This window comes from Lucilia cuprina, chromosome 5, assembly GCF_022045245.1.
Source record: "Lucilia cuprina isolate Lc7/37 chromosome 5, ASM2204524v1, whole genome shotgun sequence".
Classification (NCBI taxonomy): domain Eukaryota; kingdom Metazoa; phylum Arthropoda; class Insecta; order Diptera; family Calliphoridae; genus Lucilia; species Lucilia cuprina.
The window spans coordinates 37,450,494-37,475,179 of NC_060953.1; positions in this window are offsets into that span (position 1 = coordinate 37,450,494).

Sequence of the window (24,686 nt, forward strand, 5' to 3'; positions counted from 1 at the left end):
TCGCCTTTTAGGATTATCACTAATCATCTGATGTCATATGTTTACTATTTGACGAGATGATTTGCTTGTGTAAAAAAAAACACAGTAGTTTTTAGTTCGTTATCTTGAAATGTTAAAAGTTTAATATAAAGTAATTTCCGGATGATGTATAATCTTGTAATTATCCCAAGTACATTCGATTCTGTATATGTATAGGAGCACCTACTTAGTTGAGTAAAACTAATTATTTAGCATCACTATCACTTTGATCTCTCCCCTATAGGGATGTAGGGTATACAAATTAGATACCTTATAGTTTTAAATTATTGAAAACGCAATACGCCAATTAAAATAGAAATTAATTAAAAAAATATATTAAAATTAACTTTACATTAATCTAACAAATTTTGTGTAATTTTATTTTTGTATAAATTTAATTTCTTCTTTCTAATCAAATTATATTTTTTTCTAATTATAATCATACACAATTCGATTCAATGACAAACTAATCAATTAAATTGGTGCATTCTTTATTCATCGCCATTATAAAAATATAAACAAGCAGACAAAATCACACATATACATATATATGTAGTTATATGCATACTTTATATACCCTGCAGTACAAGGAGAATGGCTCCAATTATTAAGTTTTTCTAAGATTTGAGTTTAACATTGTGCTTACAAGTGGTTAGCCATGTGACTAGTTATTTTAAGATATAATTAAAATGTTAACTAAAATCATATATCTCTTTGGTAACTAAATGACTCTACAATAGATTACTAGTGGCGGATAAGGCAGTTTAGAAATTATTTAAAAAGTTTAAAGTGATAATTACCCCTTTTAAAAAGTGTCGGGTATATATACAAACTTATACTAATACATACATGTGTAAATGACGACGTAGTTTAGCTTGCGATCGTCTAACTGACAAACGGTAGACTACAATAACAATACTACAGAAAAGGTTCTTGTCATTAATTAATTTCAATTATTGCATAATATTTTATTGTAATTATTAAGTATACATTGTTGTTGTAACTGTTAAATATGTTTTTGTTATTTTCAAACTCTACTACTTTTGAAAGGAACGGTAGATTTAGTTTGTCAATAGTTATGCATATTATCTCCTTTAGACAGTTTTGTTTGCAAAAAGGCTTAATACCAGTTAAATGTCAAGCAGTTACCTAATATGTTACAGGTAATCTAGCGGGTAGTCAATTGTCACTTTAAAATCAATTCATGATACATAAAGTAGCAATTTTAAGCTTTTTGTGAACAGCTATTTAGTGAAAATAATGTCTTGAGATAATTTATTACAGATTGTTTAATAACTCAAACATTTCGAAGCCATTTGGGACTTTAATAACTTTTTGTAGACAAATGTTTTCCTTATAGATTACCAATCCACCACATTCCCATAGAAAATCCTATAAAATGACCTTCTCAAAAACTTTCAAGTTGTTTGTTTTTAAAATCGTGCATGTTTCAAAAATTATTTATTTAATACAACTAATAATATTTGTTTCATTATTATTACTCGTATCAATTGAGAATGAATTAAATAACAATATACAACGTGTGCTACTAATTTGCATGATTATGTCATTTGAAAATGAAAATAAAAACTTTAAACTAAAAACAAATAACAAACAAGAAAAACAACTAAATTATAGAGTCTTAATAATTTTAGTGCTGGTAGTGATGATAGTGATCCCTTAATGATACTTTGGGGGCCAAGCAATAAAGCGACGAAAACAAACAAAAAAAATAAATAAAAAACTTAGAAAGTTTAATAGCATTAACTTTTGCAAATAAATTTTATAATAAATGCGCAATACAAGTGGAAAAATTAAATCTTTCTTAGGTTCTCTTTCTAGTGCCTAATGGTCCCCCAAAAAATTGGGAAAATACAAGCAACCAATCGGCTTTAATTAGATACACTTAAAAAAACAGTCTAGTTATTTGCATTTTAATTACCAAAAGATTGTTTATGTTAAAGCCAACAACTTGTATGGTTGGAAATACAAAGCTTATTTAATGTAACCAATTTTCTATTGCAGCAACTTAATTCTAATCATTCGTTTAAATGTAACCTTTTTTAGTTTCTTTGTGTGTAAATATGATGTGTATGTATATGTAGTATTAAATAAATTAAAATTGGTATGATGCAATTCGAACATATATTGAGTAATTTTAAAATAGGTTCAAACAATTTTAAATATTTTGGGAACAGACTAGATTATAAATTAGTCTATAGACTATATACTAGACTATAACTTGACTAATGACTAGACTCTAAACTATAGACAAAACTATCAAAAGTTGTCACTATATTATACTGGACTAAACTAAATATGCATTAAAGATTAGACCCTACTATAGACTAGACTATAGAGCATTACTCTAGGCTAGATCTTAGATTATACTCTAGATTATGCTACAGATCTGATAAGACTAGACTGAACTACACTAGACTAGACTAAACTGGCCTAGACTAGACTACATACTACACCATAAACTAGACTATAGACCAGACTATATACTAGACTATAGACTAGACTATAGACTAGACTATAGACTAGACTATAGACTAGACTATAGACTAGACTATAGACTAGACTATAGACTAGACTATAGACTAGACTATAGACTAGACTATAGACTAGACTATAGACTAGACTATAGACTAGACTATAGACTAGACTATAGACTAGACTATAGACTAGACTATAGACTAGACTATAGACTAGACTATAGATTAGATTATATAATACAATGTAGACTAGACTATAGACCAGACTATACACTATAGCCTAGACTATAGACTAGACTATAGACTAGATTATATAATACAATGTAGACTAGACTATAGACCAGACTATACACTATAGCCTAGACTATAGGCTAGACTATATACTAGACTCAAGCTAGTTTTATCACAATCAAAACCTCTCACTTAAGCTTATTGGGGGCGTTGCAAATTTCAAGTTAAATAATACATACGTTCCTATTGAAGAGATGTTTTGTTGATTTCTGATGTATTTTAAATGAAATTCAGAAATAAATTTTTAAATCATTTTAAAATTTTCCACTCAAATGTTATGAGAAATTTAAAAAAAAAAATATTTTATATTTCGCACATTTTTAAAATTTTATATATAAATCAATAAAATGTTTCCTAATAATTTCTTGTTGTTTTTAGGTGTGCAGATAAAAAAATACATAATGCAAAAGTCATGCAACCGTTTTTTAAATGTTGCACTTTGTTTGTCAGTTTGTAAATAGATAAGTAAATGAGTTTTAGTTTGTAACATAATTTAATATTCTGTGTTAACAGGCAAAACTTGTCAGTTGAAAATGTAACACAAATTGTTTTTTAAAAAAATATTTTCTTTGTTTTTTAATTATAATCACACAATCATATTTTTTCACACTTTACTTAATATGCAACATGCATAGAAACAACATGCCACGCCACCAACAGCAGCAAGCAAAATGAATGAAAATGAATTTTGCAATAAAAACAAAAAAACTAATATGCTAAAAACCATAAAAAAATAATTTTGCTAAAATGTTTAGTGACCAACTACTGAACAACATACACAAACTAGTGATCTACAACTACTCACTCACCGTACTATTGAGGTGATTTGTTGTTGGGTGATACTGACCACAAAAGAAAAAAAACGCAAATTAATAAATTTTGAACGAGAAAAATTTAAATAAATATTAAATTTATGTTCATTGGAAACTCACGATTTTTTAATGTATTTTTTTCTTATTTCAAATAAAATCAAATATTGTTTATTTTTGCATTATTCTTTGGCATTGCCAAAAATGTCAGTATGATGGCGTCGCAACGCCAGCAATTCTGTTGGTGGTGGTAATGATGAGTGAGTGTCATATTGGTTTTGAAAAAAGTAGCTGACATAGGATAAGACCATTAATTTCAGCTGAAAAAATATCGGCTTCTCTTCACATATTACATGTTTTAAAAGCATCATCATAGTAAGTATCATAAAATTATAAGAATCGGAAAATTTCAGAATTTTTACTAAATGCATTATTTAAAGTGTCCGTAGAGGCAATAAATAATAAGTGAAATATATAAATTATTTATAAAACAAAACAAAATGTCTTACATGTCATATATAATAAGTACATATGTACACAGATATGAGATTTCTTGACTTTCGAATAGATGGACAATTTCTCGAATTTACAAAATTATTTATACCTACTTAGTTAGACCCATAGACCCTAGAGTATACTTAAGTTTTTTAGACCTATAAAGCTTTACTCACGTTCTTAGTAGGGGCAACTAACGGCATTCGGAAGAGATTAAACCTCGAGATGTGGATCGTCTTCGAACGTCACAATTTCTTTATATTTGAAAGTTAAACCTAAAACTAGAAAATAGTTTTAGCCTTGCTTTTCTCGCTTTAAAGACTCTATATATCAGCCATTTCTAAGAATAAGACTTAAATTTTTGTAAATATGCAATAGTTATTTCATACATTACTTGGTAATGAGTCATTATCATTATTTTAACTGAATAGCTTATTAGTGTTAAAGAGCGAAATAATTTTAATGTGTTTAACAAACAAGAGGTCGTGGTTCGACCCCAACTAGACCCATTGCATTTTATGTTGCGTAAAAAAGGGAGCATAAAGTAAGGAAATGGTGTAGTTAGTTACTTATTTAGAAAACATGATGGAAATACATCAAATGCGAAGAAATATCGGTCCTGTTGTGCGCTCCTTAACCAGTGTCTCAGGTGGGAATCGGAATCACTACCTCCCGTCTACCAGACTAGAACACTAACCACTAACCGGAGGCCAAGGAAATGGAGTAAGAAGAACAACTTTACGTTTGTTCTCAAATACATATATCATCGTCCCAAAATAACTAGTTATTAAATAACTTATTCGTAGGCTTAATTGTAACAAGTTATTTTGCTTAACTTGTCGAAGAAAAGTAAGCAGTCTTAACATAGCTAACTACTCTCCAAATCACAACAACAAAATAGAGCATAGAGTAAGGAAATGGAGTAAGAAGAACATAAAACAACTTATCGTTAGTGTTTAAATACATATATAATCGTCCCAAAATAACTAGTTATTTAATAACTTATACACAGGTTATTTTGTCGATGAAAAGTAAGTAGTTTTAACATAGCTAATGCATTACTTTTCTAATTACCTGTAAGCAACATTTTTTACATGTTATTACATGGTATGGAACTTTTTCGCTTGAGGTTTTTTATCTCTACCCTATAAACTTTCACTTACAAAAGAGATATTTAAGTGTATTTGTAAGGAAGGACTGGACTATTTTGTCCAGGTCGCTAGATTAAATAACTCTTTGTGTAATTATTGGGATTAAGTGTCATATGTTTACACTTTTGGTCTGGGTTTTTGACAGCCTCTTTGTTATCCATCTATGGAGTATTTGTTGACTTCGTCCTAGGACAAACATAGTCACCATGTTAAAATATATTCGATGGCTAAGGTTAACTCTATGTAGAACTGTTGGGATTTATTGACATTTTGAAATGACCAGTCAGTTGGCTAGTCGGCAGGCAGTCGGAAGAAACTTTACCGGCACATACTGTTATACAAAAACAACATGCATAGAGGTCAATTCCTGCAGGAATAAACTGTTACACTGAAGGCTTTAAACTAAGGAACAAAACGGGTCTGGAAATCCACATTAAAAACCCGAAGGAGAAAACTAGAGCTCCTGACATAGTTATTACGGAATGTATTAAATGGATTTAATGGAATACGATGCCAACATATATTAATATATTTTCAGACAAGAAGAGGGGCTCTAACAGCTGATAGGGTAAAATATAAGCCCATATGAAACAATAAAAGAGACAGAATCCAAATACTCGATTGTAATCACCAATGAAAAAGCAAAAGTACTTATTATAAAGGGAAGGGACCTTGAGGAAGTTAACCTAACGTAGGCTAAATAATGATGCTTTGGTAAAAGGGGCTTACAACAGGCCCGATAGGGCCTCCGTTCAACCCAAAAAGAGAGAACGTTGAAATAACCGACTTTGTTCGAAATTCAATTTCTGAATATCTTAAGTTTCTTTATCGGTAATTTCTAAAAAGACAAGCATACAACAGGGACGATAGTGGGTCACTTTCAAACCAAACTACGGATATAATCTCTTAAAATATATATAATTGATATTCTATTCTTTTTACAAATTTTCCACTTCTACTAAAAGTTTTGAAATTTATTTATTTGTTTTTACTTCATAATATGGAAATTAGTCATTTGTCAAGGCCTCTTACTTAGAATTTATGAAAGGTTGGTCAAATTTATACCTACACTGTTTCTAGGGAAAAAATACATATGTACATAGATTAAAATTTTGGAGACATTAAAAAATATAGTAAATATAAATATATTTTTTAATAATACAAAATTTTAAAATATAAAAACTTTTATTTTTTTAAAAACAAAACAATAAATTTTTCTCCAGGGAAATGGTGTTTTCAAAGAAATTTTCATTTTCTTAATATCTCCAAATTAATAAAATGCCTAAAATTTTAATTTTATACTACAGAAGCAAAATAAAACATGTCTCTAAATATATATTTTTCTTAAATTTATTATTATGTTTTTTTTTGAAAAATTTTATACGAAAAAATAAGAATTTATTGTATTTGTCATCATTGAAATAATCTCCGAATGATTTATGAATTTAAATATTCTTATACATTTTATTTAAATTTATAAAAAAAAATTACACAAAATAAGAAATAAAACAATAAATCTGATTGATATCAACAAAAAGAGATTTGGCAATAAAATATTTTAAATCTATTTTAAATAAAAAAGTTTAAACCTTTTTAATTTATTTTAAAAATTTCTTATATTATTTATCTATAACTTTATTTAAGAAAAATTTCAAAACTATTAAACGTTTGTTTGCAGATTATTTTTAACAGTATTAAAAAAAAAACAATCATTTAGTTTATTTTGCTTCTAAATGCCTCATTTAACTTAATTTAAATAATTACATATATATGTATGTGTGTTTATAATATTTTATACAAATTATTTATGTTGCAGGTGATTTTCATTTCGCTATAAATTTTAAAAAACTAAACAATGTATTTACTTTGCTTAAATTATGTGTATATTTTAAAATAAAAATAAATATAAAGAGAATTTATTTAAAAGAATTTCAATTAATTTTTAAATGAAATTGAAAATCTAAAAAATTTAACAATTATGTATTTATTTTTCTCTATTTTTTTGTTATTATTTCATTTACAAATCATTAAATTTAATTCATCTACTTCAGTGATATTATTTGAAAAAGAAAATTTATTTCATACAAAAACAATCGAACAGTAGAATTTTGATTGTTTGTACTAGAATAAATACTCTTGTTTAGTTGGGACAACTATATATGCTACTAAATGATAGTTTTTTGTTGCGTTATTGAGTTGCGGGAAATAAAAATTGGTTTTATGTTCTACTTTAGATTGAAATACTTGTTGAAAATCTATATATAGATATGTCCAGGATCTCAGTACTTACATTAATGCAATTGCCAGATATATTTAAGAGAAACTTACCTGAAAGAAAAAATAAATAATTGTTTGAATTAATATTATTATTAAGACAATTTTAGTGAAAAATATATATAAATAAAAGTATAATGTTTGATAAGAGGAATATATGGGTAAAATTTAGGGCCGTCAACGCAAGCCATATCCATGTGTTCTAACATTTAAAATCAACTAATATATCGTTTTATAAAAAAACATATCGAAAAATCCCCTAATTATAACTAACTAACTAACTAACTAACTAACTAACTAATCTATCTATCTATCTATCTATCTATCTATCTATCTATCTATCTATCTATCTATCTATCTATCTATCTATCTATCTATCTATCTATCTATCTATCTATCTATCCATCTATCTATCTATCTATCTATCTATCTATCTATCTATCTATCTATCTATCTATCTATCTATCTATCTATCTATGGGTTCCCATAGGGGCATATATTTTATATATATTCCTTTCAAACTAAAAGTAAAAAAATGTTTTATAAATTATAAAAGTGGTTTCCAAAAAATCTTATTTTTCCAAAACCCATTTCCCCTACATGCCACTGTAAATTTTTAATAGCAAAGTGCAAAAATATAATATTTTTTCACTTTGTTTGCATTATATTTTTTTCACCAAATTTGTGTTTTCATTTCTAATCATTTCAATTAAATTTCATTTTCATTAAATAAATAATATTAAATGTGTATGTACATATATTATAAATTGTTTCAGTATTTTATATTTTATTATTTATTCTAATTTTATTGTTTAACATTAAAAAGTCATAAGAATGAATTTATGAGATACACTTAAAGAAATACATATACAGCAAAAAAACAACACGAAAGAAAAAATTTAAATGATTTTTCTAAACAAAAGGGAGGTAAACAAAACAAGAGTTTTTTATTTAAAACAAAAATTTTTGTGAAACAAAATTCAAAAAAAATATTAGAATTTCAAAATCTATATGTTTGAGTGTATTATTTATGTTGTTGGTCCGTTGGATGGTTGTTGTCTGACGCAAATGATATGGATTATTTACAAATTGTATGTTGCTGTTGCTGCTGACTGGCTAGCTGCTGACGATAATTATAATAGTGTGATTTTCGACGTATTTAAATAAATATGTATAAATATTGTAGAGCTATTGTTTATTTAGTATTAATTTATTTAATATATTTATTATATTATAATAAATAAGAATGTATATAGACATAAGTACATACATATAAATTAAGTTTTAGTAAAAAGGTATTGAAAGATAAGGGATAGTTTTTTTCAATTAATCATATTAGTCATAAACTAAGAATAGTTAGCAAATGAATTATTAATATTAATTCTTATATTGAAAATAAGCTAAACTATTATTAACCTTAAATCTGAGACCTTTTGAACGACTCATCAAAATCTCAATACTTATCGTAGTTCTTTTAATCACAATCAATTTCATACTTTTTAATGTTGGTTAATTTATTGTATTCATGTGAGTAGTGCCACGCCCCCTTTTACTAATATACAAATTTATTACTCCTATTGCTATTTCGCCAATATATGAACGTCAAAGATGACCATATAGTATAGGAGATTTGCATATATTCAGTTGCTTCTTTTATACCCTACATCACTTAAAGTATACCAATCGGCTCAGAATAACTTTCTGAGTCGATTTATCTATGTCCGTCCGTCTGTCTGTCTGTCCGTCTGTCTGTCTATGTAAACCTTGTAATCAAACTACAAGGCGCAATTTTGAAGATAATTCAATGAAATTTGGTACATGATCTTCTATTTTCCCAGAGACGAGCCTATTAATAATGGTAAAGATCGATTCATTATTTCACCTAGCCCCCATACAACTGAACCCCCGAATAGGGCTTGTAAACATTGTAATGAAACTACAGGTCGCAATTTTGGAGATAATTCAATGAAATTTGGCACATAATCATTTATGATACCGTAAACGAAGCCTGTTGAAAATAATTTACATTGATCCATTACTTCACCTAGCTCCCATACAACTGAACCCGCCAAATAGGGCGACAAAAAACTGCAAAAACCAAGTTCCATACTAGACCTGATGACCCTTACGAATTTCATAATAACAGGTCCTCATATGACCCTAGGCCCTATAAAAAGGCCCCCATTAAAATTTCACTTAAATGTCCACAATTTTATTCAACGATAAACAGCTTAAATATGTATATCTGGGGCAAGGTACAATTAAACTTAAATGCTTTATAATGTCAACTAAATTACATTTTATTTTTGTAAAAGGTGTTAGGTATTATATGGTCGGCCTCGCCCGACTATAATCTCTTACTTGTTTAATACAGAATTTGTATGTGGGCGTGGTAACTCGCTTACTTGAAATTTTGTAATAAAAACTAATGTTCCTCCCAGTCATATAGAAATGCAGTGTTCGTTCGGTCCATTTACACGTCTGTCATTTGTTATAGACTCTTTTATTTAATCGTAAGTGGACTTAAGAGTTAATTTTAGGTTTAATAATTGGACTAGTTGGATATTGCCTCAGTTGTCGATATTATTATTAAGCAATAATCTTTGGTTATGTTGAAAAGAGAATCAGAGGATCTATAGTGGCCTAGGTTTATATTATTATATCGGAAATAACTTCGATCTCGTAAAAAGTGTTTTAGAGTTTCGCTGATCTGTCTAAGACTTCATCTGATTACATTCGTTCACTCAGAATAGGTATGATCCAAATATTCGACCATAACAGTTCTATACACTGTTTTATTATAAACCGTTTTGCACGATTATTTCCAAGTGAGCTTGTATCTGATGCAAAGTGCTTTAGGCGTATTCAGTTAAGATCCAATATGATCTAAAATTTAAAATTTTTATCTGATATTCCCCTAATTGCTTTCTGGCTAACGGTGAATATTTCTTTTACTAAAGAATTTTCTCAAATGGAAACTTTTTTTCACAAAAAAAAAACATAAAAGTATTTAAGTTCTGATAATTTTATAACTATCTTATAAATGTTAAAGAATTTAAAATGTTTATCAATGGTTTTCATTATAAAAATAATACACGTTTAATAACCCTTAATCTATTCTATGAATTGATAGTAAATTCCCCTTAGTATAGTTATTTACTTACTTTTTCCATTTACCACAATTACATTTAAAAACCAACTGGTTATGAACGAAATACCAAAGTATTTTAGAATATTTATTGTCATTTTAAATAAATAAATAAATTGTTTATTTAAGTAGATGACCAATAAATAATTGTATAACATTTACAAGTTATGATATAATAATAGGAACGACATAGGTAACATAAAATGGTTGTATTGTAATTATAAAGAATATTTCAAATTTAACAATATTCTTAACTAAAAGAGAATATTGTGATAATGATTGTAGCAAACAAATAGTTAATAAATATGATTAAACATAACAAAGTAAATTAGAAGTAATGCAGATGGTAAGTAGTTGGTATTGAAAAGTAAGTTATGATATAATACACTACGAAGTTGTTTTTCTTATTGAAACTCCTGTAGTGGTCTTCTTTAATTTCCATAACCATTTCATATATTTTTCCAAAATTCTTAAATATTATTTTTATTATTTTTTTATTATTACCCGAATGGGCAAATTGCCCATTTTTTTAAAACCATTAAGTGAAGTAGATAACAACTAGAAAAACAAATATAATATTATTCGTATATGAATCGGGGAGTAAATGAACCAGCATATGATTAGTGTATGAGGTGAATTGTACAAATCTAAATGTATTTATTGATATTACATTACAAATATGTACAATTTTGGTTTTATATTTTATTCATTTCAATTTATTTGATTTCTTTTTTCTTCAATTGAATTTAATGACTTTTTTTGCTTGAACAAGAAGCTAAGGAGTATGAATGTACTTTTTACCAATGTACCATCAGAACAGAACACATGAGTGTAAATCAATAATACTTGTCCATTATGAACAAAATAATTGAATGGCAGAGAAGAGGGTAAAAATAATGTTAAAAGAGAAAAAATATGAATATATTTAAAATGAGGGGCATTCACTTAAGAAACTAAGGTTTAAAAAAATAAATAAATAAACGATAGTCATAAAGTAAACATAAGCAAGTTAAAACATTGATTCACTATAAACAAATATCGGAGGTGCCCAATTACATATCAGAAACATATTTTGTTAGGAACTTGTAAAGAGAGGAACATGTGAGCAATAACGTGAAGGAATCCTAGACATCGATGGCTCTGAACTGAAAGACAATATGGCTTTGGAGATCTACACTAAAAATGTATAATCCAATCTATTCGAAACACCATCTACCTGAAGTCCATGCAATAACGAAATATATAATTAATACGGCATCAAACGAGATTAACATATATGTATACTGGCAGCCAGAAGGCAATTAGGCGATATCAGATGATAAGATCTAAGGCCATATTGATGTGTAAGAGAAACTTAAACGATCACTCTTCGAGAGTTATATTGTGGATTATATGGACTCTAGAATATTCGAGAAAGAGCTATAAAAGAGTGAGGAATGAATATTTAACCAAATGTCCTTTTTGTTTACCATTCGTTAATTATAAACATGACGATTGGTAGAACCACAATGATCCTTTGGACTAACCCTATAAGCAGATAAAGACGTGAAGCTCCCTAAGAATGAGCAAACATGATTTTAATAAAATCCCAGCAGTTAGACAAAGAATCAATCCACAAGTAAAAGGCAGACATATTTTCTAAAGTGTAGATAGTTAGTTTGAAAGGAGGATGTACATATATACATCAAATCCGAAGAAAAACACCTAGGCATCTATCGGGCATGGTGTGCGCTCCTTAACAAGAGCCTTAGGTGGGAATCGAACCCAACACTTTCGGTCCACCAGACTAGAACACTAAACTACCGGAGGTCACTAATGTGTAACTATTTATATGGTTAACCCTAATTTCTATAGTTGGATTATTCGTCACCCACGTACTCTTCGTAAACGGCAGCAAAAACAGTCGTCACTTTACTATACCCTTGGTAAGCGGGCGAGGGGTCACTTCTATTCTACTTCAGAATATATATATTTTAGAGATACAATTGTTATTCTACAGGTTGTATCTTACGTCTCATATATACTCTTTGTAATCAAGAATGAAGAGAAACCTGTTTAATTAACCCTACTGCAAAACCTTTCCAACGGACTATTTACAGGGAACACTTGACTTTCCATTAGGATATGTTAATAGCTTGTAAAGAAAAAAGTCAAAGAGCTAGTAATATGACAGACTCCCAAGAACCCAATTGGAGATTAACATCTTTTGACTATTTCCTTATAGGACAAGTGAGATGGTAAAGGTGCAACATGAGTTGTAGGTAATGTTTGAAATGTACTACATTGGCAGGTTTTCGTCGAAATTGGTTCTAAATGTGCATCTCAGATGAGTTGTTATCCCAGATATAACATCACTCAAAAACATTGATTGAAAAATTTTATAGAAACAGAGTTTCTGAACATCGTCCGATATTCATGAATGTTTAATCCACCAATATGTAACATTTCAATTATGCACAACAGACCCGTTAGCAGTGCACGTGCATTTCTTCGGACCTCATGAGGTAGACGTGATACTTTAAGTTTAACCTTACAATACTTTCATTGGCAGACTTTCGTCGAAAGCGAAACTAAATGTGTATCTCAGATGGCTTATATTATATCTCCAAGAAACACTGATTGAGAAATTTTCAGGAAACTAAATTTTTGATCATCGCCCAATGTTTACGTAGATTTATTTCAACAAAATTTTCATTTAAATAATGTACAACAGGCTCGTTAGCAGTACAGATGTACTTCTTCGGATCTGAATAAGTAGATATGATAACTTCGGTTTAAAATCACCTTAAACATGATTATTTCTCTTTTGAGCTTTCACGCATTCTTACTCTTTGCCTATCTCTGCTTTAAATAGAAAACTTTCAATAATTCTCAATATATACAGAGTAACCGATAATTTTACATAAAAAGAGAATTTAAATCTTCTTTTTAATAAAAAATTAAGAAAAAATCTCTTCTGAAGAATTTATGAGAAACTTCGCCCCCGTATTTACATCTTCAAAACTATTTTGCTGCAATCTATGAATACCCCTAAAAAAGATTCATGTGTATACATAATTTAACAATATTGTGCATTTCAAATGACAAACTATAATAGAAAACCAAAAAAAAAAAAAAAAAATCGTAAAAGAAAATATTTTAGAAAAATAAAAGAAAAACTACAAACGAACTTTGCATGGCACATGATGGTGCTTAGAGACAGGGAAGCCAAGAAGAATCACATGGTTTAAACATGAAAATGTAATAATTGGACAGCATAAAAGACATACATATTCTAGTTCAAAATTCAAACTATATATTAAGAAAATCAATAACTAAAATAATAATAAGTTTAAATAAGAAATATGATTTAAAAGAGAAAAAATATAAAACAACATTTCAGTTAAAATAAAATATAAAGAAAAATCTGGTTCTAGTTCTCAGTATCAATTTTTTAAACTTTTTTCCTCTTATTTAAACAATTCTAGAAACTAAAATTTATTCATTTATGTTTGAGACAAAGCCATAGAGAAAAAATAAAAAAAGTACCCAACAACTTAAATGAAAGTGTATGAGTAATAAAATAATTTAAATTGAAATAAATACAAAAACGTTTAAAAGGAAAATAACAACAATTGCAATAGTCAACATCATTACATCATGTCTTACCTTGGGCACTGGCAACGGGGTTTTTGCGTTTCTTTTTGGAATAGAATTATTCCTTGTCTTGTTTTTTTTGGGACCAAAACCCACTACGTGCTTGGCATGGTAATCGTTTATTTAAAGTCATTATTTTGCTTAATAAATCAAGTTGATAGCAAGCTTTAGGTATAATTTACTAACTTTTAAAATGGTATAATATTTTAAAGAAATTGTTTTATTTAGCGTTAGAAATTTAAAATTAAACTTTTAGGGAGTATTTTTAAACATTTGGGAATTTTACTCATATTTTGCTATTTGATCAATAGGAAAGTGTGCAATGGATCCATTGTACACTTCCCTATTGGAAAAATCAGTTAAATATAGGAGTCGTATTCAGACAAAGGTAGAGAGAACAGTTAAACTCTGAAACAACTCTATGTCGGTGTCAGACTTTTGTCGAAGTAAGATTCAAACATCTTGGGATCAATTCCAATAAAACATCCCCCATTAACACTGATTGTAAAACTCGAAGGAAGTACTTTCAAGAAACCAACTTTCTAAACAACTTAAAACTCTATAAGTATAATGTTTTTCCCCCAAACATGCTCTTCGATCTGTTTTTGGATCCTATTCGGAAAATCAGTTAAGTAAAGGAGTTGTGTTCAGTCAAAGTTAAAGAGAACTGTTAAACTTTGGAACAACTTATAAGTCGTTGCCAGGTTTTCATCGAAATAAGATCCAAATATCAAGAGATCAATTTCGATATAACATCCCTCATTTATACTGATTGGAAAACTCAAAGGAATTACTTTCAAGAAACCAACTTTCTAAACAACATAAAACACTATATAAGGTTTTTCTCTTTAACATGTTTTTTGATCTATTTTTTGGATCCATTGCACACTTTCCTATTCGGAAAATCAGTTAATTGTAGGAGTGGTATTCAGACAAAGGTAGAGAGAACTGTTAAACTTTGGAACAACTTATATGTCGTTGCCAGGCTTTCGTCGAAATAAAATCCTAACATCAAGGGATCAATTCCGATTCCCCCAATTAAACTGATTGTAAAACTCGAAGGAAGCACTTTCATGAAACCGACTTTCTAAACAACTTAAAGTTTTTCTCGCCAACATCTTCCATTTAAATAAAGCTTCCTTTTATTGGCTGCTTTCCCATCACTACATTTTCTCAGTAACTTCCATCAGCTTTAAAATGGACTCAATATTCTAGAAAAAACATTGACTTTCAAAGAGGTGGACTTTCGACAATGAATTGTTCTTTCATTTAAGACAATTTCAAAAAAAATCTTTTATTAAAAAAATTTACATTTTTTTTATAATTTGACCTTTTAATTTTTATGCTGGCCCCTTAGTTCCACAAAGATTTCACATTTCAATTGTGTAACTATTACTTGTGTAACTATCAATGACTTACAATAAATGATTGTTGTTATTACTTAAGATGTCACACTCTGTAGTATTAAATTAAGGGAAAATGTAATTTTATTCTGAATAAAAGACTCTACTTTTAAAGTTTCATCTGATGTGGACCCAACAGACAATTCAAAGGAAAGAAAATGAGAATAGTCTTAGTCATTATCTAATGAACTATTGTATACAAAGGTTTCCTCTCACTCACACAATAACGTTTCGGCAAGATGTGTTAGCTTAAGGGAAAGGAGAACTTCTCACAAGATTTCATCACGCTGTTCCGCTCTATGAACAATTTGATCTTTAAATAACTCTGTCTGGAAATATTAACTCATACATTGGACTTTTGGCGAAAAGATATTATACATTGATCACATAGACCATCGTCGTCTGTAGTGGTAGTTTCAAACATTTCGTACAGCCCTTAAAGAAGTGTCTTTTTTTTGACTGTTATCGTTTTAAAGATTTATTTAATGTGATTAATGGGTTAAGGTCAAGATCTTTTAACACTAGTATAGATGGTTTGTTAGTATTTTTTATCGATGAACAAAATCAGTAAGACAACAGTTGATTACTTATCGATCTTATTTTGCTACATGGAGAAAATATCCCAAACTCAAGAGGTCAGATGATCAGCGATTAAGCCATTCGAATTTGATTTAAAAGACAGCCTGAAATTGATCTAAATTTGAAAATCAGTTCGGTAATATATAGACGAGTTTACGAAACTCTTCGGGATTAGATTAGATTATCTGAAAGTATAATCGGGCAAGTATGTCCATATGAAAGCCAGCAACAAGGGTTACGGCATTGACATGTAAATAAAAATGTGAACAGATTTTTGAGGCTTGAAGCGATTTGTGTCAAAATCAATAAAACACGTTCTTGGTCCTAATCTTCGAAAACAAAATATACTGAGTCGGTTGATATAGTATAAGGTTTTTGGACTTTAGACATTACAACATAAGCAAAAAGCAACTTTAAACTCTAAAACTTTTGGTATCGATATCTTTAAGGTAATCCTAAAACCAACTGCCCCTAATTGATTACCCTCAAGTGTGAGAAAAAAATTACTATTGCATGTGTATTTTAGTATTGTTTTTATGAGACATTCTTAATAAATGTTGATTACCGCATCAGAAATATTAGCAAGAAAAACAACAATAAAATTATAGAAACAAAAAGGAAAAACACAACAAATCAGTTTGATTAAAATGAAATATCACAACCTCATGTCTCTATGTATGGGAGGATTGCGGTACTAACAACCGACAACTAACACAACACAATAAACACACAATCATTCATTATCTCAAAGATAATAGATGAGATAAGAATAAATCCAACAATCAACTATCATTCTAACATCATTCTAGATTAAAAAAAAAACAACGAAACTAGAATTTCTTTTTTTATTAAATTTTAATTACTTTTGTTTTACTTTAATCTCATATTTTTAATATAAATATAATTATGTTTAGGAAATATTTTCATTATTTAATTTTCTTCATTTTTTGCTAAAAAAAATAATGACGCCATATTTTTGTATAAAAATGTTTGCCTTTAATTTTTTTTTATTTGTCAAAGATAACCGAAAAGGTTGATTTTATACGATTATTACGTTTTAGTTTTTCTTTTTCGGTTATTTTCTAGTTTTAATATTGATTTTGATTGTAAAACTATGACATCAATTGGTTAGTTTTTGGCGAGGTTTCTAGTTATAAATATTTGAAAACTTTATAGAAATTTGCGTGCGTAAAAGTAATAAAATCTCTTTAAGTTTGTTAAATATTTTTCTACTTCTGGTCATTTCACCAAACAACTTCAAACTTTTTCAATGTTGCTTTTTTGAATTCTATGGTTTATTTTTATTTGAACAAAGTTTGAAGTTTTTAAGTGAAACTATTGGAAAATAAAACTTAAGTTTTCTTTAGTTTTATATGTAAATGGTGTTGTTATGGTTTGTAAAAATAGAATCTTGTATTCTTTAATAAACCCATATATATTTAAATGACAATTTGCATATAAATTGTCTGGAAGTAAGAAATAAATGTATATTTGATTAACTTGACGAAATTCTAAAATTAAAGTTAATCGAAAAGCTTAAATATATACTAGACAATTGATTAAAAGTCTATAGTCTAGTCTATAGTCTATTCTATAGCCTAGTCTAGTCTATAGTCTAGTCTAGTCTATAGTCTAATCTTTAGTCTAGTCTATAGTCTAATCTATAGTCTAGTCTATAGTCTAGTCTATAGTCTAGTCTATAGTCTAGTCTATAGTCTAGTCTACAGTCTAGTCTATAGTCTAGTCTATAGTCTAGTCTATAGTCTAGTCTATAGTCTAGTCTATAGTCTAGTCTATAGTCTATTCTATAGTCTAGTCTATAGTCTAGTCTATAGTCTAGTCTATAGTACAGTTTATTCTATAGTCTATTGCCTAGTCTAATCTATAGTCCCTATTCCGGTATAGTCTAGTCAATATTTGTACACAATTTAGATTTTTTTCTAAGTAATCCTAAATTTTGTTTTCTCATTTATTTTATTTGCTAAGTATATATTAGTAAAAAAAATCGTAAAAAAATTAGTTATCTGTCAGAAAATAAAGTTACTTCATTTTCTACCATCGTCCTCCCCCACCCCCTTTTCACAGCACTAATTATTTTCAAACTTCAAACAAATAATCTGCTCTCCTGTCACAAAAGTAAATTTATCAATTAATTTTACATCGAAGTAAATGACAGGATTTTTTCTTCTTAAAATGAAAGACAAATTAAACATTTAGATTACTTTCACGAGAATTTGCGGCGTTTTTTTAGCTTTTAAGCCTTAAGGCAAAATTAAACATTGTCAAAAAACGGCATAATGAATGTCAGCCAAAAATATACTACATATAGTACATATAGACTAGAATTTTACAACAGTAATTTAGTAATTTAAATTCAAGCCAATTACAAGGTCATCAAATGCCAAGAAAATTTATAATTTTTTGTTGTAAGTAAAGGAAATATAAAGGAAAATTTACAGTTATTATATAGAGTATAGAAATATGTTTTTTTTTAAATATTACTACAACCATTAGTTATTTTTATAACAATAACTTTTAAAATTTTGTTGTAAATTGTATTTTAAATTTTTCTTTACATATTAGTAGTTTTATTGGAAAAATAGTTATTTTGTACGATTTTATTTTGTTTATCTTTTACACTCATAATCTATGTTTTTACCGATAAAGCTTTATGGATATTTCAGAAGATTACCTTATAACGGAAATTGTTAATAGAGAATAGCTCTATTAACTTTATCGAAATTTTATAATCTTGAAAGTTTTATAACATGTGCCATTATAAAATGAAATAAACATTTAATTTATTTGAAAATTAAAAAAAATAATAACAATTTTGACTGATTTTATTAAAGATATTGGTTTTGTGTTTGTAACAATTTGAAATATTAGTACAAATGAAATTGAAAATGGCTAATATCAGTCCATGTTATCAAAATACATTTAAGAAATATGTAAGACATAAATATACATATGTATTTTATACAAATCAATCTTTATAAACTGTAATCCAATGTTTGACGAAAATAACTTGATATTTAATCCTAGTCTCCATTTAAAGAACTAGAACTCCATTCAGATTAAGACATTAAAATTAACATGTACTTTAAAAACTAAATTCATAAGGATCGGTTCATATTTGACTCTACATTACCTTTTTAACAGAAAATCTCACAATTTTCAACTAATTTCTTTTATCAAGTTTAAATGATTGAGCCAAGACACTATTAAAGGTACCTAAACATATACAAAACAACAAAATCCAATGGTATTACTTGAATAAGATGTCTTTCATCGATCACCATTCAACCCAGCACACTTCTCATTCATTCGACACACTCATAAAGTACAATATAAGACACTATCACTCTAAGCATACGGATAGCTAGGTTCTATACCAAATCATTTCTAACGTTAAGTCCCACAATCAATCCTTTGTTGGATAGCTGTTTCCTAGGCAACAGCATCGAACTTATCCAGAATTGTAGATTTAACCGTTTATTAGTCTTTTAGCCGATATTTTCTTCGTATTTGGGGTTAAATCACAGCCACTACGCGCAACCGGAAGGGATCATTAACCGGGACAAGACAAAGTCCGAAACTCTGCCTTGCGGGTACCAGATTGTGAGGTTCTCTGCTTCAATGTCAAATAATTTCAAAGAAAGGTCGATGATACTTTTTATCATCACCAGTGTTTGCCTATCAAATGAAGTCATTCTTTAAAGTAACATCCTTCCGGGGAGAGGAGTGCGGTACAAAAATTATAAGGAAATGGACGATTTATTAGACACTACATCTTTGAGAGACAACAAGAAGTTCATAATGAAAGGACAGACATTCAAGCCAAAATTTTTTTTATCTTAAAGCACTGATGGACAGTCTTTAAAAATGTCGAAGACGGAAAGACTCCCGTGCCTTACAGAGGTTTGTGGGAGTGGCAATATTTTCCGGTTAAACGCATGATATGATTGTGATAACTGTAAAGTTATTGCCTAAGAATTTCCTTATGTGTCCATCGATTGAAGGCCTTGCACAAGGCAACTAATTTGATCGGTAGAGTAACGTCGTGAATATGCTCAGAATCTCTCCACAAGGTCTTGTAGTCTAATAAAAGAGAACAGGGCGAAGAACATCGTCGGATAAAATGCTATAAATTTATATTTTAAGAACTGACTTTGGATTGTATCGCTGATGAATCGGAAAGAAGTTCAAATAGTGGTTGAAAAAGACCAACGTTAATAGTAAACACGACAGGTATTCATCTAAAGCACTTCGACATTCAGACTTTTCAAGTTTAACCTAGATGGACTGTATATTTTGAAATAGGTCAGGATAGAATTTATTTTTTTGGACCAGTACTCAGGGGATAACCACTACTCATGAAGTGCATTATGCTGGAACTTGAAACATATATTGTGGGAGAGAGGATTGTGGGAGAGTAGTATTTGTGGACATTTGATTTAAACCTTTTCACATCGATAGTGAAGGGAAATAATTCTGCAGTATGTTTCTTCCGCATACGAACTGTGCGATGACAGCCGTGTGCTGCGTAAATATATACGCGTATCGGGAACTTCAGATCATATTTTTATAAACCTACATCCTAGTGTAGTAGGCTAGATAGTAGGATATCCAAGATTATGAGGCCTTTGACATTCAGACTTTTCAAGTTTGATCTAGATGAGCCGGTACTAAATTAAGTAATTCTATCTGATTAGGATAGAACTCTTTGGGGAATTTCGGATCATATTGTTATAAACCTAGATCTTAGTAAAGTAGATTAGATAGCAGGGTATCTAAGATTATGAGGCCTAAATCGGACACTAAGGTAAGAAAATTACTATGGGACTAGATAGAAAAAGTTATATGCTGTTCGCTTAAGGTCACTGAACCTGAACCCCAAGACCTCGGTTGTAAATATTTCATGAGAATTATAGCTAAGATTACACTTTGGTTTCTTGAGAGGAAATACATCGTTATTTATTTTTAGTTTTTATACTCAAATCAAAGTACACATTTCTATAGGATTGAGCTGTGATTAATCCAAGACTGGTATCAGATTATCTCGAAGTAAAAAGAAGAGAGATTGGACTTTCAGATGACATTACGAAATTTATAATTAAAGATGTCTCCTCTATATTACAATATCTTCAAAATCGGAAACGAAGTATATACTTTGTTCAAAATAGTTTTTAAATTGATAAACTTTTTCAGAGAAGCTTTCTTAGATCATATAACTTAAACACTTATTATATATATATATATATATATATATATATATATATATATATTATATATATATATTATATATATATATATAATATATATATATATATAATATATATATATATAATATATATATATATATATATATATATATATATATATATATATATATATATATATATATATATATATATATATATATATATATATATATATAAATACTTTTTGAGAAAACTTTTCAGAATATGCGGAGGAACTTTTTTTGAGACCATTATTTAAAACTTACCATTTATGCCGCTTATCAAGGGATAATTGCCATCACGTCCACCAATTAAGTTTTTTAAACCAGTTTCGATCAGTGTTGGGGACGATCGCTCCCTGTCACTCATTTTTTCATAAAATTTTTACAAAAACAAGCAGCAACGAAAAATTATTTTAATTATATTTTTGGATTATTTAAAAATTTCTTAAAGAAATTTTTAACTATAATATTTTAATTTTATTAATTTATTTTTGTATAACTTTAATATTGCTTTAGTTAAGCAAAATTTATATTTTTAAGATAATAATAAAAACAAATCACAAGTTAAATTATTATTATTATTATTATTATTTAGGACTTAATTTGTATGACTTATTAATAAATATTGCACGTGTTTTAATTTTTAGGGTTATTTTATTTTATTTAATTTTTTTTCTTTTTTTGTTTAATATGTTGTAAAATTTGCTATAAATTAAAGGCACCTTTTTTATTTTTTTTTTTAATTAATTGTAGATTTTATTTTGTTTTATGTATTTAACAAATTGCTTAAATGTAAATGATTTTTATTTTGTTTTTTTATATATTTATAAATAAAAAAACAAAAATGTTAATTTATTTATTTTTTTTTTTTTTGTTAAATAGCAGTTTTTTTCTTTTTTGTTTTATTTGTGGTTTTTTAGTTTAGGCGTTTATTTAATTAAGTGATTTTTATTTTATATTTTTTATTTAGAAGGTAATTTTAGTGATTTTTTGTTTTACTTTCTTGTGGTTGATAAATCTCAGCTACTAGAAAATGCACAGCGTTTTTTTTATTATTTTTCTTTTTTTAATTAGTGTAATTTTAACAAATAACAATGACTATAAAAATAAACAATTTTAACAATTTTTATTTTTTATGTAGGTGAGTGTTTTTTTATTTTCTTATTTATTTAAAGGATGTTTCTTTTTTTTAAATATTTTCTTTATTTTGCATTAAATGCTTAACGGAAAATTTTTGGTTTTTTGTTTATTTGAATTTTTTTTATTTTAGTGATTTTTTTTTGAGGTTAGAATTTTTTTTTTATTTTTAGCGTGTTTAGAGATTTTAACTATTTTTAAAGTTTTTATTATGTTTTAGTATTAGTTTTATTGTTTTAAACATGTTTTATTATTAAACGTAGATTTTTTGTATTTAAGCGTTTTTTTTAAATGAGCGTTTTTTAGTTTTATGTTAAACAGTAATAAGTTTTAAATTTTAATAATATTTTATTAAATATTTTCTTTTAGTTTAAAAGCCAATTATTGTTTTAAATTTTGTTTTTGCCAACAACCTTTTTGAAAATTTTATAAATTTAGCGCTTTTTTTGTGTTTGTTTGCTACTGCAGTAATTTTTAAGTAATATTATTTATAAACAACAACACTTTATTTTTCAAAAACAGCAAAAAAATCCTCTCTCTCTGGGTGAGTACAAAAAAAAAATCGATGATTTTATAGTCTATAGACAAAATATTTAAGAAAAAAAAAAAACTTTTTTTTTGTTTTTATTTGTGGGTATGTTGGTTGTAAGAGGAGTATAATAGGAGCAGAGTTTTAATTTTTTTTATTTTTTAAACAAGGCAGTCAATTTGTAGATTGTTTTAATTTACAACTTATAGTTAGTGATTTTTTTTTTTTGTAAATAAATTAAAAATTTTCTTTTAGCACGGCAACTGTTTAAAAGTTTTTTTTTTTTTTTTTTTGAGGAGAATTGTAGCGTTTTTTTAAATGAGTTTAATCCAAAGAGTTGCCTTGCGTGTAACTAACTAAAAATTTGGCGTGCAAAATTTTGAACGTGTTGTTAACATGTGTGGGTGTAGTATTTAGAACTTAACCAGGATATTACACATACCAACACAAAACTAACATCAGAATCCACTTGCCTTCCACAAAGGCATTCAAAACACTTTACACTGTCACACACACACACACACTTTCTCATTAAAAGGAATATCTCTTTAAACTTGTGTTAAGAGTTTTTTTATTCAAAATTTTAAAGAAAATTTTTTAAAATTTCTCAAATTTTTTTTAAAATTTTTCAAATTTTTTTAAAATTTTTCAAATTTTTTCAAATTTTTTTAGTTTGAAGAAATTTTTATCAATTTATTTTTTTTGTTATTTTCCTTTTAATTATAACAGTTAATTGTTGTTGTTGTTGTTTTTCTTCTCTCTATTTTTTTTCTTTTGACACTTGGTTTTCAGCTAAACAGCTGATTTTTGTAGGTTATTTTAATTAAAACCTTAAAATTTTTTATAACAAAATTTTTTGCCTTTATTGAAAACTAAATTTCCTTTAATTTAGTTTTATATTTATAATTATAATTTAACCAAAACAAAACTTTAAAAAAAATTAAAAATATTTTCTTTTTCTTAATATTGAACTTTGCTCTACACGTTGTTTTATTAATGACAACTTAATGGCGTGGGTTAAACAGGGGGCCAAAAACTCAGAGGCTCGTTTCGTTGTTGGTAAAGGGGATTTTAAACAAATTAACAGAAAAAAAACACGAAACTGCCAAATCAAAAAAAAAAAGTTTAAAACTTTTTTTTCTACGTTTTCAAATATTATTTTCTTACAATTTTCACACGCGTTTCAAAATGTTTTTTTGTTTTCAAATAATTCTTTTTTTTTCAAAATTGATTTCGTTATTATTATTTCTATTAAATCTTTATTATTTCTTCTTTATTTTTATATTAATATTATTTTGTTCGCATGCTAAACCAAAAAAAAAATAAATTCCTATAGCCGCACCGTAAGTCATCAAACCAAACTAACGAGTGAAACAAGTACTAATGTTTTGTACACTGTCATTTGGTCCCAGTCAGCCGCCGCTTTAGCTTTTCAATTTTTTACTCGAAAGAACGCACAGAAACAACAAAAAT